We start from the raw sequence: 17,800 nt of genomic DNA, 5'->3' as shown, positions 1-17,800 counted from the left end.
CATGCTTCGGTCTGTAAAGACTCACCACATGCCCGGATACGCAGGGCCGCCAGATGTGCCCCTGCGCACATAGTGGAGACGGGATTTCATAAAATCCCCTTTACTATGCTGTAACATCTGGACGCTGCGGCTGTGCGCAGCGTCCAATCCGCAGCAAATCCTGAACGTTTCCTAACCATGGAAACATAGCCTAATAGTTTATCCACATGGCCACAGTATGAAAGGTTCTCTTGCATCCCCCCACCCCAAAACAGGTTTCACTCTCCACTTATTTATTTACTATATAGCAAATAAACTGTTAAAGCGTCATCATCACAAAGATATCATCCGTTTAAAAACAATAACACAGGTTTTACATTGTATGTTCTTGTTTGATTCAGCCAGACCCAGTAATGTTGGTGGGGAAACGCAGGTTGTTTGTCCTTATGTGGGCTGTATGTAGAGAGTGCAGGACAGCCAGCCTGATCTACTAGTATGGACACCTATCCATGCGACTGGCACCTTATACAAGCCTTATGTGTGCGCCCTTGTAATACTAAGCATCCACCACCCTCATAGCTGTGTGAGTGTGTGGTTGTTCTTCACTGTTTTCTATTTGTACCCCATATATCACTAGGACCTGACTGCATCCTGTGTTACATTGATATTGTGACCACGTATTGGTATATATGGCTGCTCTTTGATGCAAGATCACTATAGCTGTTAACTATAACCACAGTTCTTCTCTTATGCTTGTACCATGCAATTTTTTTTGTTGCTAATATTCCTAAATTTACTGGTGTTTTGTATTTTCATTTAAACTATGGTAGCTTAGAAATATTGCAAATCTGTATTATGAAATGCACTAGGGTTAGTTCATGTGATCTGTGTGGAGCATCCTTTTCAGATTCTGTATGTAAAACATAACAAAAAAGAAACCCTTACATCATGCTGATATTATAGATAAGACGTAACATTTGATTGGTCACTTGAAATACAGACAACCCTGCTGAACTGATATATCCCTCACACTTTAATCCTGATTGAAACTGCCTATCAGCGGAGGTTGGCACCCTACAATTAGCACGAGATAGGCGCCCCCGTTTATCAGGTAACCTCTAGGGATTTCTAGGGTGAGCCGCCGTGCACCATATCCGCTGAACAGTAGGGTGCCAACCCCCGCAGTTAGGCAGGCTGTTCATATCAGCAGGGAACAGTTTTAGTGAGGTATTATATGTGTATAAGGGTACCGTCACACAGTGCCATTTCGATCGCTACGACGGTACGATTTGTGACGTTCCAGCGATATCGTTACGATATCGCTGTGTCTGACACGCAGCAGCGATCAGGGATCCTGCTGAGAATCGTACGTCGTAGCAGATCGTTTGGAACTTTGTTTCATCGCTGGATCTCCCGCTGTCATCGCTAGATCAGTGTGTGTGACACCGATCTAGCGATGCGATCCAGCGATGCGTTCGCTTGTAACCAGGGTAAACATCGGGTTACTAAGCGCAGGGCCGCGCTTAGTAACCCGATGTTTACCCTGGTTACAAGCGTAAAACTAAAAAAAAAAAAACAGCACATACTTACATTCTGGTGTCCGTCAGGTCCCTTGCCGTCTGCTTCCCGCACTGTGACTGCCGGCCGTAAAGTGAAAGCAGAGCACAGCGGCTGTGCTTTCACTTTCACTTGACGGCCGGCAGTCTGTGAGTGCGGGAAGCAGACGGCAAGGGACCTGACGGACACCAGAATGTAAGTATGTGCTGTTTGGTTTTTTTTTAGTTTTACGCTTATAACCAGGGTAAACATCGGGTTACTAAGCGCGGCCCTGTGCTTAGTAACCCGATGTTTACCCTGGTTACCCGGGTACCTCGGCATCGTTGGTCACTGGAGAGCTGTCTGTGTGACAGCTCCCCAGCGACCACACTACGATTTGCCTACGATCACGGCCAGGTCGTATCGCTGGTCGTGATCGTAGGTAAATCGTATAGTGTGACGGTACCCTTATGCACTTTTCCACTTTTTGTTATCATGTCATTCACTCCTTTTCACACTGTTTAATGACTGCCATGCATCATTTCTCCATTGGCAATTGCTGTCCGTTTCATCTTCCTGTTGTGTCTAAATGGTGGTTTATCGGACTCGCTTTTTTTTTTTAGGTGACACATAGGAGATTTAGGGACAGCCACTGAGGAGTGGGGGCGCCTATCTCCTGCTAATTGTAGGGTGCCAACCTCCCGCTGATAGGCAGTTTCAATCAGGATTAAATTGTGAGGGATATATCGGTTCAGCACGGTTGTCTGTATGTTGATTGTGTGAAATTCATGGTTTTAAAGTGACCAAATAAATGTTAAGTCTTATCTATAATATCAGCATGATACAAGGTTTGTTTTTTTTTGGCTTTTCTTGATTTTATGACCTTATTTTGTCTATTTTTTTTAAGTTTTTTTTTTTTTTTTAAATAAAAAACAAAAACCGTAGCCAAAAATAATGTAGCAGTAATGGACACGATAAGATAAATCTCACAGAAGCCAATATAATGAATGAGTTATGATCTGTGCCTGATCTGGCTCTGCAGGTATTTTAACTTTTCAGTTCTTGTTCATTGCTTTCTCTGTTTTCATATACTATGACCTGATTTCCATTGTCATTCTAATGGATTCCAGTTAATCTGGAGAATTCCCCAATGAAATCTGCAGCAGTACTATTGTGTTCTACAGATGCTTAGCACTTGTTGGCCCTTTTGCCTTCACTCAGCGGTCCAGCTCACCCCAAACCATCTCGATTGGGTTCAGGTCATCTGGCGTAGCACGCCATCACTCTCCTTCTTGGTCAAATAGCCCTTACACAGCCTGGAGGTGTGTGTTGGGGTCATTGTCCTGTTGAAAAATAAATGATGGTCCAACTAAACGCAAACCGGATGGAATAGCATGCCGCTGCAAGATGCTATGGTAGCCATGCTGGTTCAGTATGCCTTCAATTTTGAATAAATCCCCAACAGTGTCACCAGCAAAGCACCCCCACACCATCACACCTCCTCCTCCATGCTTCACGGTGGGAACCAGGCATGTAGAGTCCATCCGTTCACCTTTTCTGCATCGTACAAAGACACGGTGGTTGGAACCAAAGATCTCAAATTTGGACTCATCAGACCAAAGCACAGATTTCCACTGGTCTAATGCCCATTCCTTGTGTTCTTTAGCCCAAACAAGTATCTTCTGCTTGTTGCCTGTCCTTAGCAGTGATTTCCTAGCAGCTCTTTCACCATGAAGGCCTGCTGCACAAAGTCTCCTCTTAACAGTTGTTGTAGAGGTGTGTCTGCTGCTAGAACTCTGTGTGGCATTGACCTGGTCTCTAATCTGAGCTGCTGTTAACCTGCGATTTCTGAGGCTGGTGACTCTTATAAACTTCTCCTCAGAAGCACTCTTGTTCTTCCTTTCCTGGGGAGGTCCTCATGTGAGCCAGTTTGTTTGTAGCGCTTGATGGTTTTTGCCTCTGCACAGGGGACACTTTCAAAGTTTTCCCAATTTTTCGGACTGACTGACCTTCATTTCTTAAAGTAATGATGGCCACTCGTTTTTCTTTACTTAGCTGCTTTTTTCTTGCCATAATACAAATTCTAACAGTTTATTCAGTAGGACTATCAGCTGTGTATCCACCAGACTTCTGCACAACACAACTGATGGTCCCAACCCCATTTATAAGGCAAGAAATCCCACTTATTATACCTGTCAGGGCACACCTGTGAAGTGAAAACCATTCCGGTGACTACCTCTTGAAGCTCATCAAGAGAATGCCAAGAGTGTGCAAAGCAGTCATCAAAGCAAAAGGTGGCTACTCTGAAGAACCTACAATATAAGACATATTTTCAGTTGTTTCACACTTTTTTAAGTATATAATTCCACATGTGTTAATTCATAGTTTTGATGCCTTCAGTGTGAATGTACAATTTTCATATGACAAAGAAGAGAAGGCAGTACTCACCGTTCCTTAAAATGGTTTGTCCTTTATTCAGTCACATAATAAAACCTTCATGGCTCGGGGCGGTGTGAAGATAGGAGTGTGCAGGCTCTGACGACGGCTGATTCGCACTGGTATAGCGCTTCTACGGGTAGACTGGCTATGCCATTGCGAAACGGCTGTCGTCAGAGCCTACACACTCCTATCTTGACACCCCCCCAGAGCCATGAAGGTTTTATTATGTGACTGAATAGAGTATAAACCATTTTAAGGATCGGTGAGTGCTACCTTCTCTTCTTTGTCATATGGACTGCATTTCAATGTTTTTTCAGAGGAGCACCTGAGATCCGGAGGCTAAGCTTCAATGAGCATACTACGTGTTAGGTGCTGTGATCCAGTGAAGTCGAAGGTGCTGACTACTAGAAAGATGTCCCATAATTGCAGGCCGCTCCTGCTGTCCAAGTAGGGCTCGCGAGGCATGGACCGGCACAGGTCTCCTAACCAGAATGAGGCTGTTCAGTTTCGGTCGGTAGGCAAGAGACATTCCATGTAATGTACCACAAAAGTACCTGAGCCCTTGTGTTATGCTCCACAGCCAGTACTGTGTGGTTTCATCAAGCTGAAATCCGCTTCTTGTTCATACTATGAGCCCTGGTGGTAAATACTTCTCAGCTTGCATTTTATTCTTTACAGATAAACAACTGGTTAAAATGTAATTGGATCCTTATCTCACAGTTATGTTATTGTCCTTGTTGTTTAGACCAATTGACAACCCTTGGATTCTAGTTTAACAGCTGTGACCTCAAGTCTGGGGGGTATTTTCCTGAAAATTAACTTTGCACTTTACCTCCTGTAAGCAAATCTGTGCCTGCCAATGTTAACCCTTCTGAGTCTGTACTAGTATGAGTTGTAATGAAACCAGTAAAACTGAAGAAAAAAAACTCACCAGGAAGAAGTATTTCTTTCATGTTTAAAAAGTGACACATTCATGAACCCAGGCAGACCCTATAATGGTCAGTGGTTTTCCTTTGCTTCTGTTTGCACCATTATTGAACAAATCCGTTTTGGAAATTAAGGGTACCGTCACACAGTGGCATTTTGATCGCTACGACGGCACAATCTGTGACGCTCCAGCATCGTAACAATATCGCTCCAGCGTCGTAGACTGCTGTCACACTTTGCAATGTATGACGCTGGAGCGATAATTTCATGACGTATGTGCGATGTAGAAGCCGTTGGTTACTATGCGCACATCGTATACAATATCGTGCACACCTTTGTTACACCATGCGATCATGCCGCCACAGCGGGACACTAGACGACGAAAGAAAGTTTCAAACGATCTGCTACGATGTACGATTCTCAGCGGGGTCCCTGATCGCAGGAGCGTGTCAGACACTGCGAGATCGTAACTATATCGCTCGAACGTCACGAATCGTGCCGTCGTAGCGATCAAAATTGCACTGTGTGACGGTACCCTAACTCTGCCTGCCAAATGGAGTCTGAATGGAAGTGTGAATGCAGCCTTACCCAAGAGGCATGTGTGTGTTTACTGCTGTCTGGGAGCCAGTTACGATTACAGATTAGCGAACCTTTTAAGGTTCAGATTGGCGAACGTCCCAATGTTTGTCGAACATATCTGAACCCCATTGTATTCAAAGGGAGGCAAAACCAAACACAGACACGCTAAGTTACCCTAACTACTTATCAAGAGAAAGGGTTTTTTTTATTGCTACTGTGTGGTGTTTGGTCTAATTATTGGTTGATATAGGACCATTACAACTACGGTTTAAGTGCAATATTTTTGGATACTATAGGGGATATCTGTGCAATTTGTGCGTTGTGCTGTATAGTTTGTGTAATTATTTGGAGGTACCTATATAGGTCCTGATGATGGCTTTTTCATTAATTTAGCTGTCTATTTTTTCACCACTGCTCTTTTTTCTATATTGTTTTCCCACCTGCATGGAGAGGGATATTTCAGGGGAGAGAGGGAGAGCCAACGTTGAGTGGAGGCGCCAAAAAAATCGTTCCTTAGGGTGCCAACCTCCACAGCAAGGCAGGCATGAGCAGTAGGTGTATCTAGGACCGGAGATAGGATAGAGTGTTTTTTGTGGCATACTTTGATATCATTCTCCTTTTATTGGGTTTTGGGTTTTATATCTTATATTAATAAAGGTAAAGTTTTAAGGGATTATATGTACGCATAGCTATGTATCTGGCCAGAGCCGCTGCGCAACTTTCGTGACGCCGGTTCTCCTTGGCGGGCCCTGTGTCGGGTGGGTTGGAAAGCGGCCACCTGTGGCGTACCCTCGGCGTGAGGATGACTGCTTCTCCTCACCGAGGAGCTCCCCTGCTGCTTACATGTGCGCCAGACACTTAATAGGTACCGAGTACGGAGAGAAATACCTGGGGCCTGGAGAGCAGCCCTGAACTGGCGCCATTTTCTTGCAGAGGAGGCCTGGGGGGTGAGCCTATGTGTGGGTGAGATTACATGTAGAGATGGCGCAGCGTGTGCACAGCAAGGTAAATAATGTGCGGACTCTGCAGGGAGGAGGCGGTGTATACCGGCCAATATCTGTACTGTATAGGGGGAGGGGTGTATATTACGTGGGCTGTTATATATTACGTGGCCAGTGTTACATACTACGTGGGCTGTGTTATATACTGCGTGGCTGCTATAATACTGTGGGCTGTGTTATATACTACATGGGCTGTGTTTAAAATTATTGAATCTTCCAATTACTTTTGGTCCCTTTAAAAACAGGGTGGCACATGTTAAGGAGCTGAAACTCCTAAACCCTTCATCCAATTTTAATGTGGATACCCTCAAATGAAAGCTGAAAGTCTGAACTTCAACTGCATCTGAATTGTTCTGTTTAAAATTCATTGTGGTAATGTCTATAACCAAAATTAGAAAAATGTTGTCTCTGACCAAATATATATGGACTTAACTGCATATAGCTATAGCAGCACGGTGGCTCAGTGGTTAGCACTGCAGCCTTGCAGCGCTGGAGTCCTGGGTTCAAATCCCACCCAGGACAACATCTGCAAGGAGTTTGTATGTTCTCCCCGTGTTTGCGTGGGTTTCTTCCAGGTTCTTTGGTTTCCTCCCACACTTTTTAAAGACATACTGATGGGGAATTTAGTTTGTGAGCCCCATCGGGGACAGCAATGATGATGTCTGTAAAGCGCTGTGGAATATGTTAGCGCTATATAAAAATAAAGATGATTATTATTAATATATATATATAATATAACGCTGAGAGCGTCACTCTGTCCTAAGCCTTTATAGACTGCGCAAGCTGGACCCCAGAGAGATTGATGCAGCCCAGGAGATTGGGGTATGCACTGAACGCCGCGATCTCTAACGGAGAAGTAGGGACATGCCAGGAGGGTGAGTATGCAATAGTCACCTGTCCCCGTTCCACCGCTGTGCGCTGCTCTGTCTTCCGCGTCCTTTGGCTGTGACTTTCAGGTCAGAGGGTGCGATGACGTGGTTAGTGTGCTCCCTCTGACTGAACAGTCACAGCCAGAGGACCCGGAAAACAGAGCGACGCGCAGCGGTGGAAAGGGGACAGGTGAATATTGCAAGTACCGGGGGCCAGAGCCAGTGGCAACTCCGGCACCTGTCCACCATAGCGCGTTGGTGTCCACACCTGCTCAGGCCCTCGGCCCAGCGACGAGAGGTAAGTATGTCATTTTTTTATTTTTTTAATCGCAACAGCATACGGGGCATATTATGCTACGGAGCATCTCATGGGGGCCATCAACCTTTATGGTGCAGCATATGGGGCATATGGATGGGAGCAGCACATGACAGAATGGGGGTGCAGGATGGGAGCAGCACATGACAGAATGGGGGTGCAGGATGGGAGCAGCACATGACAGGATGGAGACTATATACCAATATAAATGCTCGCCACCCGGGAGTAGAACGGGTTCAATAGCTAGTGTGTGTGTGTGTGTGTGTGTGTGTGTGTGTGTGTGTGTGTGTGTATACCGGTATTTACTGAATTTTGTCATTTTTGAGGAAAATGCTTGGGAATCCGAATGTACAATGTTCGTGCCGAATTTGAGAATTGCGAATGCTTTCATCTCTAGTTCTGATCACTTTGACAATTTTTATATTCTGAAATGTGATTTCACTCTTTAGGGACATTTATTTTTGAAAATTTGTTATACACTTTCCCAATCATTTTATATCCTAAATTCAATAATTTTCAGATACTTGCCTATCTGCAAGATGGTTTGTCTGCTGAGTGCTGACCTAACGCTGACATGATGCCAGTCTCTATTTCAGGGACAGGGGTGTAACATTACTGCATGACTTAAATATATTCTAAAAACTATGAATGAAAGTAACTGTTTAGCTTCTGGACTATAAGTAGCAGAGCTTCTCAAACTGTATGATGACCCGCTAGTTGTTGGGGTGGCACAGCACCCTAGGTGGTTTGGACCGATATATCCTAAGCTACATAAGGCTGTGTTCACAAGTTGCATATTTGCTGCGTTTTTTTTTAATGCAAATTTAAAGTTGCATTTAACATACCCAGCAAAAGCTGTGAAATTTTTGAAATCTCATGCACGGTTTTTTTATCATGACTGAATTGAAAAGCTGCAGCATGTTAATTGTTTGTGTATTGCAGTGTTTTTTCACATATAGAAAGCAATTTAATAAAAGGGGGGAAAAAAGGTTGCCATCAGTTTTTGCTGTGTTTTAGTGAAAAAGGCAGGTTCAACAGGATGTGAAACCCATTTATTTTTGTGATTTTTCTCAAGTTTAAACCAAAATGTCTTGGTCTCCTCAAGGCAAGGCATTTAGGATTAGAACTAGAGATGAGCAAATTTGATTGGGTCAAGGCTTATTCGGCAAGCTATAGCGCTTACCGAATAAGTTGAGCCTGTGTGTTGGGCTCTCCATGTATGTGTCGTGCCTGTCACACAGCCGCGACACATGCAGCTGCGGAGCCGAACAGCTGATCAACCGGAGCGCTCCAGGTATATAGGTTCTCTCTTCAACTTATTCGGTAAGCACTGTAGCTTTCCGAATAAACCCTGACCCGATCAAATTCGCTCATCTCTAATTAGAACAGTTAAATTAAATTTGTAAACAAAAAAGTCTGACCATTGTGTGAAATTGAACAATAGCTGACCAATTCAATGTGTGAAAGTAAACTGTTACAATTAGTGTTACTACTGTTTCATTTTACCATACATGTTTTCTATGCTTTATTGGTTTTAGATTTGATTGAATTAAGCCCATTAAAAGGGGTCCCCCAGGAATACAAAAAGCTTGCATAAAACAAGTTTTATAAATAAATTATTAAATCACTCTTTGTCAAATCTCACAACTCTTGTCTAAGACGTCAATCACTATAGTACCGTACATTAAAATGGCCTTGTTATACTGGCATAAACTTGTCCTAGTTGTAACATTAATAAGAGAGGTGCATAGGAAGCTCTGCTGTTGTGACCTGAGATAACTTATGACATGTACTGTCAAGCTATTTCAGGTCGCAGCAGACGCTTTGCATTCAGAAAAACAGGGTGGTCATAAGATGCCTCTTAACTCATCACTGTTCGTATCTCTATTATTAGGTCATATTGACTGAGTGGGCAGCAGTGTGAGCAGCCTCTCCTTACCTCAGCACTGCTGGTATCTCTAGCAGTAGATCAGATAGACAGGGTGCACATCAGTATAAAGGCATCGTCACACTCAGCGACGCTGCAGCAATATAGACAACGAGCCGATCGCTGCAGCGTCGCTGTTTAGGTCGCTGTAGAGACGTCAAACATAGGAACTCCAGAACGATGAAGGAGCGATCCAGTGACGTAATGGCAACTCACTTATCATTCTCGCTGGTTGTTAGCTCCATGTAAAACATTGCTGGCATCGCTGATATTGATGTCAAACATGACGATACACGTCGACCTGACGACCAAATAAAGTTCTGGACTTCTAGCTCCGACCAGCGATGGCACAGCGGGATCCAGATCGCTGCTGTGTGTCAAACACAACGAGATCGCTATCCAGGACGCTGCAACGCCACGGATCGTTGTCGTTCTCGTTGTAAAGTTGCTGAGTGTGACGGTACCTTAAGCGGCCTCTTCTTATACTGCACCCTTGGTATCTTTACCAGAATTTTTTTTCCTACACATAAAAAGTGGGTCTTGTGTTAGCTCTTATAAGCTGACAAGACCTTTTTCAGTCTAGTTATTATTTGCTACATTATGGCCGCTGCGTCTCTGCTGCCACCTGTCTCTTAACCCCTTCCCGACCTTTGACGCCACGTAGGCGTCATGAAAGTCGGTGCCATTCCGACCCATGACGCCTATGCGGCGTCATGGAAAGATCGCGTCCCTGCAGATCGGGTGAAAGGGTTAACTCCCATTTCACCCGATCTGCAGGGACAGGGGGAGTGGTAGTTTAGCCCAGGGGGGGTGGCTTCACCCCCTCGTGGCTACGATCGCTCTGATTGGCTGTTGAAAGTGAAACTGCCAATCAGAGCGATTTGTAATATTTCACCCATTATAACGGGTGAAATATTACAATCCAGCCATGGCCGATGCTGAAATATCATCGGCCATGGCTGGAAATACTAGTGTGCCCCCACCCCACCCCTCCGATCGCCCCCCCCACCCCCCCGATCTGGCCGGTACACTGCTCCGGCTCCCCTCCGTCCAGTGCTCCGCTCCCCCCCGTGCTCGTGTCCGCTCCCCCCGTGCTCCAATCACCCCCCCGTGCTCCAATCACCCCCCCTGCACTCCGATCCACCCCCCCCGTGCTCCGTTCCACCCCCCCGTGCTCCGTTCCAGCCCCCCCGTGCTCCGTTCCACGCCCCCCGCGCTCCGTTCCACCCCTCCCGCGCTCCGATTCCCCCCCCCGTGCTCCGATCCCCCCCCCCGTGGTCCCCCCCCACCCTATCATACTTACCGATCCAGCCGTGGTCCCGTCCGTCTTCTCCCGGGCGCCGCCATCTTCCAAAATGGCGGGCGCATGCGCAGTGCGCCCGCCGAATCTGCCGGCCGGCAGATTCGTTCCAAAGTGCATTTTGATCACTGAGATATAATCTATCTCAGTGATCAAAATAAAAAAAATAATAAATGACCCCCCCCCTTTGTCACCCCCATAGGTAGGGACAATAAAAAAATAAAGAAATTTTTTTTTTCCACTAATGTTAGAATAGGGTTAGGGGTAGGGTTAGGGTTAGGGGTAGGGTTAGGGTTAGGGGTAGGGTTAGGGGTAGGGGTAGGGTTAGGGTTAGGGGTAGGGTTAGGGGTAGGGTTAGGGGTAGGGTTAGGGCTAGGGTTAGGGCTAGGGTTAGGAATGTGCACACGTATTCTGGTCCTCTGCGGATTTTTCCGCTGCGGATTTGATAAATCCGCAGTGCTAAACCGCTGCGGATTTATGGCGGATTTACCGCGTTTTTTTCTGCGCATTTCACTGCGGTTTTACAATTGCGATTTTCTATTGGAGCAGATGTAAAACCGCTGCGGAATCCGCACAAAGAAGTGACATGCTGCGGAATGTAAACCGCTGCGTTTCCGTGCAGTTTTTCCGCAGCATGTGTACAGCGATTTTTGTTTCCCATAGGTTTACATTGAACTGTACACTCATGGGAAACTGCTGCGGATCCGCAGCGTGTGCACATACCTTTAGAATTAGGCTATGTGCACACGGTGCGGATTTGGCTGCGGATCCGCAGCAGTGTTCCATCAGGTTTACAGTACCATGTAAACATATGAAAAACCAAATCCGCTGTGCCCATGGTGCGGAAAATACCGCGCGGGAACGCTGCGTTGTATTTTCCGCAGCATGTCAATTCTTTGTGCGGATTCCGCAGCGTTTTACACCTGTTCCTCAATAGGAATCCGCAGGTGAAATCCGCACAAAAAACACTGGAAATCCGCGGAAAATCCACAGGTAAAACACAGTGCCTTTTACCCGCAGATTTTTCAAAAATGGTGCGGAAATATCTCACACGAATCCGCAACGTGGGCACATAGCCTTAGGGTTGTGGTTAGGGTTAGGGGTGTGTTGGGGTTAGTGTTGTGGTTAGGGGTGTGTTGGGGTTAGTGTTGTGGTTAGGGGTGTGTTGGGGTTAGGGTTGTGATTAGGATTATGGCTACAGTTGGGATTAGGGTTAGGGGTGTGTTGGGGTTAGTGTTGGAGGTAGAATTGAGGGGTTACCACTGTTTAGGCACATCAGGGGTCTCCAAACGCAACATGGCGCCACCATTGATTCCAGCCAATCTCGTATTCAAAAAGTCAAATGGTGCTCCCTCACTTCCGAGCCCTGACGTGTGCCCAAACAGTGGTTTACCCCCACATATGGGGTACCAGCATACTCAGGACAAACTGCGCAACAATTACTGGGGTCCAATTTCTCCTGTTACCCTTGTGAATCTAAAAAAATGCTTGCTAAAACATAATTTTTGAGGAAAGAAAAATGATTTTTTATTTTCACGGCTCTGCGTTGTAAACGTCTGTGAAGCACTTGGGGGTTCAAAGTGCTCACCACATATCTAGATAAGTTCCTTGGGGGGTCTAGTTTCTAAAATGGGGTCACTTGTGGGGGGTCTCTACTGTTTAGGCACACCAGGGGCTCTGCAAACGCAACGTGACACCCGCAGACCATTCCATCAAAGTCTGCATTTCAAAAGTCACTACTTCCCTTCTGAGCCCCGACGTGTGCCCAAACAGTGGTTTACCCCCACATATGGGGTATCAGCGTACTCAGGAGAAACTGGACAACAACTTTTGGGGTCCAATTTCTCCTGTAACCCTTGGGAAAATAAAAAATTCTGGGCTAAATAATTATTTTTGAGGAAAGAAAACGTATTTATTATTTTCACGGCTCTGCATTATAAACTTCTATGAAGCACTTGGGGGTTCAAAGTGCTCACCACACATCTAGATAAGTTCCTTTCAGGGTCTAGTTTCCAAAATGGGGTCACTTGTGGGGGGTTTCTACTGTTTAGGCACATCAGGGGCTCTGCAAACGCAACGTGACGCCCGCAGAGCATTCCATCAAAGTCTGCATTTCAAAACGTCACTACTTCAATTCCAAGCCCCGGCATGTGCCCAAACAGTGATTTACCCCCACATATGGGGTATCAGCATACTCAGGAGAAACTGGACAACAACTTTTGGGGTCAAATTTCTCCTGTTACCCTTGGGAAAATAAAAAATTGCAGGCTAAAAGATCATTTTTGAGAAAATAATTTTTTTTTTTATTTTCATGGCTCTGCGTTATAAACTTCTGTGAAGCACTTGGGGGTTCAAAGTCCTCACCACACATCTAGATTAGTTCCTTTGGGGGTCTAGTTTCCAAAATGGTGTCATTTCTGGGGGATCTCCAATGTTTAAGCACACAGGGGCTCTCCAAACGTGACATGGTGTCCGCTAATGATTGGAGCTAATTTTCCATTTAAAAAGCCAAATGGCGTGCCATCCCTTCCGAGCCCTGCCGTGCGCCCAAACAGTGGTTTACCCCCACATATGGGGTATCAGCGTACTCAGGACAAACTGGACAACAATATTTGGGGTCCAATTTCTCCCATTATCCTTGGCAAAATAGGAAATTCCAGGCTAAAAAATCATTTTTGAGGAAAGAAAAATTATTTTTTATTTTCATGGCTCTGCGTTATAAACTTCTGTGAAGCACCTGGGGGTTTAAAGTGCTCAATATGCATCTAGATAAGTTCCTTGGGGGGTCTAGTTTCCAAAATGGGGTCACTTGTGGGGGAGCTCCAATGTTTAGGCACACAGGGGGCTCTCCAAACGCGACATGGTGTCCGCTAACAATTGGAGCTAATTTTCCATTCAAAAAGTCAAATGGCGCGCCTTCCCTTCCGAGCCCTGCCGTGTGCCCAAACAGTGGTTTACCCCCACATATGAGGTATCGGCGTACTCGGGAGAAATTGCCCAACAAATTTTATGATCCATTTTATCCTACTGCCCATGTGAAAATGAAAAAATTGAGGCGAAAATAATTTTTTTGTGAAAAAAAAAGTACTTTTTCATTTTTACAGATCAATTTGTGAAGCACCTGAGGGTTTAAAGTGCTCACTAGGCATCTAAATAAGTTCCTTGGGGGGTCTAGTTTCCAAAATGGGGTCACTTGTGGGGGAGCGCCAATGTTTAGGCACACAGGAGCTATCCAAACGCGACATGGTGTCCGCTAACGATGGAAATAATTTTTCATTCAAAAAGTCAAATGGCGCTCCTTCCCTTCCGAGCCTTACCATGTGCCCAAACAGTGGTTTACCCCCACATGTGAGGTATTGGTGTACTCAGGAGAAATTGCCCAACACATTTTAGGATCCATTTTATCCTGTTGCCCATGTGAAAATGAAAAAATTGAGGCTAAAAGAATTTTTTTGTGAAAAAAAAGTACTTTTTCATTTTTACGGATCAATTTGTGAAGCACCTGGGGGTTCAAAGTGCTCACTATGCATCTAGATAAGTTCCTTGGGGCGTCTAGTTTCCAAAATGGGGTCATTTGTGGGGGAGCTCCAATTTTTAGGCACACGGGGGCTCTCCAAACGTGACATGGTGTCCGCTAAAGAGTGGAGCCAATTTTTGATTCAAAAAGTCAAATGGCGCTCCTTCCCTTCCAAGCCCTGCCGTGCGCCCAAACAGTGGTTTACCCCCACATATGAGGTATCAGCGTACTCAGGACAAATTGGACAACAACTTTCGTGGTTCAGTTTCTCCTTTTACCATTGGGAAAATAAAAAAATTGTTGCTAAAAGATAATTTTTGTGACTAAAAAGTTAAATGTTCATTTTTTCCTTCCATGTTGCTTCTGCTGCTGTGAAGCACCTGAAGGGTTAATAAACTTCTTGAATGTGGTTTTGAGTACCTTGAGGGGTGCAGTTTTTAGAATGGTGTCACTTTTGGGTATTTTCAGCCATATAGACCCCTCAAACTGACTTCAAATGTGAGGTGGTCCCTAAAAAAAATGGTTTTGTAAATTTCGTTGTAAAAATGACAAATCGCTGGTCAAATTTTAACCCTTATAACTTCCTAACAAAAAAAAATTTTGTTTCCAAAATTGTGCTGATGTAAAGTAAACATGTGGGAAATGTTATTTATTAACTATTTTGTGTCACATATCTCTCTGGTTTAACAGAATAAAAATTCAAAATGTGAAAATTGCGAAATTTTCAAAATTTTCGCCAAATTTCCGTGTTTATCACAAATAAATGCAGAATTTATTGACCTAAATTTACCACTAACATGAAGCCCAATATGTCACGAAAAAACAATCTCAGAACCGCTAGGATCCGTTGAAGCGTTCCTGAGTTATTACCTCATAAAGGGACACTGGTCAGAATTGCAAAAAACGGCAAGGTCTTTAAGGTCAAAATAGGCTGGGTCTTGAAGGGGTTAAACATTCATTGTTCTATGCGGAGAATTCAAATACAGTTTGTCATATTTGCGAAGTTAGTCTCCTGTGGTGCTATCCTGGAGAGAGATTAGAGAAATTGGAAATTCCAATTTATATAGCAGAAAAACACAGTCACAACCTTAAAACAAGTCTGGCCGCTTTAACAATCTAATTGTAACATTGTTTAAGTAGTAGATCGGATTGTTTACACAGTTATGCTACCGGCTACAGAATCCCAGACACCAACCATGTGTGCATTGTCTGTTCAAATTGTTTATACTCAAGTTCTGCAATTCTCCTTAAGGTACTTTCACACTGAGCAACTTTCCAACGAGAACGACGGCGATCCGTGACGTTGCAGCGTCCTGGATAGCAATCTTGTTGTGTTTGACACGCAGCAGCGATCAGGATCCCGCTGTGACATCGCTGGTCATAGCTAGAAGTCCGGAACTTTATTTGGTCGTCAGGTCGGCGTGATTCGTCATGTTTGACAGCAAAAGCAACGAAGCCTGCAATGTTTTTTTCATGGAGCTAACAACCAGCGAGAACGATAAGTACGTCACTGGATCGCTCCTGCATCGTTCTGCTGTTGCCGTGTTTGACGTCTCCTAGCGACCTAAACAGCGACGCTGCAGCGATCGGCTTGTTGTCTATATCGCTGCAGCGTCGCTTAGTGTAACGGTACCTTTAGTTTTTTTTTTTTTAGGCCAGTGCTAAAAGGCGACGTGTGGCGCAACATAAAAATCACACCGTTGGATTCTTGGTCTCCAGTTTCTCCTCCCTCATAGATTTAATTTTAAGTTGTGAAGAAATTGAAGCTAGCATGTAATCTGTCAGAGTTTTAGCAGCCTTTTGCTGTCAATACCCATAGCCTAAGAGAAAAAAAATAAAACTTCTAACAATGTTCCAATTTAAAACTGGACTGAACATTTAATATTCTGTTCATAACACACATGTATTCAAGACCAGTGTGTGTTTTAAAAAAAAGTTACTGGTAAATAAATGCTTAAAAGACCAAATGTCAAAGACACAGGACTGTACCGTTCCACCTGTGCCATTGGGTAAAGTGGAATGACTGCAGGCTGTGGGCCTCTGCGTGCCGACACATGCGACTACTGGAAGTGACGTCAAATGCTAGGCTCTCCTATACGGCGTCACTTGTGGCTGCTTTCCAGTGTGGAATCATTTTTTGTTTTTTCAGTGTTACAGCCGGATCACATGGAGATCAGTGGACAGGCTGTCCGCTAGTAATTGCAAGGGATTCTCCATTGTTTTCACCTTCAGACCAGAGGAAGGAGTCTCATCCGGTGGAATGAGGTCCGTGCTGGGTCCAGTCACTTGGATATAAGTGCCTCAAACAGAAGACAAGGCATGTGTGAGATTTGGGAAAATGGTATCTAATATCATTTTGGTATGTGATAGAATTCTCTATCAGATGCCGTTTGGCCCAGGAATACTTGCTCCAAACTCAGCCCCCACCTTTTCAATTCCTCCAGACCAATGTTTTTTTAATTAGCTGGAGCAAATAGGCCTTTGAAGCACCGGTGGGGGGGGGGGGGAGGGGGGCTAGGGTGGGTCTTGGGGGGGGTGAAGCAAAAGGCATAGACCCTATGTCCTCAGTAATTATCATAGGGGTATGAGCTCTTGTGCAGTTACCAGCCACCTTGCTTCCTTTGTTCGACTCAGGCTGCCATACAGACATTGTGACACCGCAAGGCTCTGAGATATTGAATCTACCAGGAATTAAATACAGTAGCCATATTTGGTCTCCCTGCGCAGATAAAATCCAGCAGAACCCAGTGGATCTGCTGCCGTTCTATTTAGAGCTTTGGGCGGAAAGTTATGGATATCCACGTGTCCGAACTGAAAACCATACTCTCAGATATGGGAGGAGGGAGGCTGCCCAGCCCAGGGTTTGGCACAGCTTGTGGGAGGGAGCAGCCTAGGGGATAATAGGTAGCTCCTCATTTTGGACTCATTTTCTACTGGCAGGAGGCCCTTTAGCTGACACTGCCAGGGAATCGCATAACAAAGTATTGTACCTGTGATCCATCAGCGCCACCCTGTGATCACATGCTACATCACACGGTAATTGTAATCTATCTGTACCCTACCCTTATAATACACTCCTGACCTGTAAACTTGTATATTTGTTCTTGTATATATAACTGTATCTTTCTAGTGCGCCTTTCGGCGATTAAATATAAAATTAATCTTGGGCTGCTCTTTTATCGCTATTCACGAATTCCCACGTCTTCACGCTCGGCTGGTTATTATACGCTACCCAGGTTGGTTTCTGACCCGATATAACCCGATATAAGCCTGTTGTCGGACTGGGCTTATATCTAACAAGGAATTGGTGGCAGCATACTGTACTGTGTTAGTGAGGAACTCTGACAGTGTTGGCTGGGAGGGTTAGGGTTACATATATATATCCAGCAGCCTGGACGGGTGATATATAT

The 17,800-nt window shown here is 44.9% G+C and overlaps 1 protein-coding gene across 1 annotated transcript in view; it reads left to right on the top strand.

The window, feature by feature from the left end:
* The window catches only part of ZNRF2 (zinc and ring finger 2), a 150,678-nt gene that overhangs the window by 32,100 nt on the left and 100,778 nt on the right, over positions 1-17,800 (top strand). The window lies entirely within an intron of this gene.

This window comes from Ranitomeya imitator, chromosome 6 (assembly GCF_032444005.1).
Source record: "Ranitomeya imitator isolate aRanImi1 chromosome 6, aRanImi1.pri, whole genome shotgun sequence".
Classification (NCBI taxonomy): domain Eukaryota; kingdom Metazoa; phylum Chordata; class Amphibia; order Anura; family Dendrobatidae; genus Ranitomeya; species Ranitomeya imitator.
This window is presented reverse-complemented; position numbering and strand designations above follow the sequence as displayed.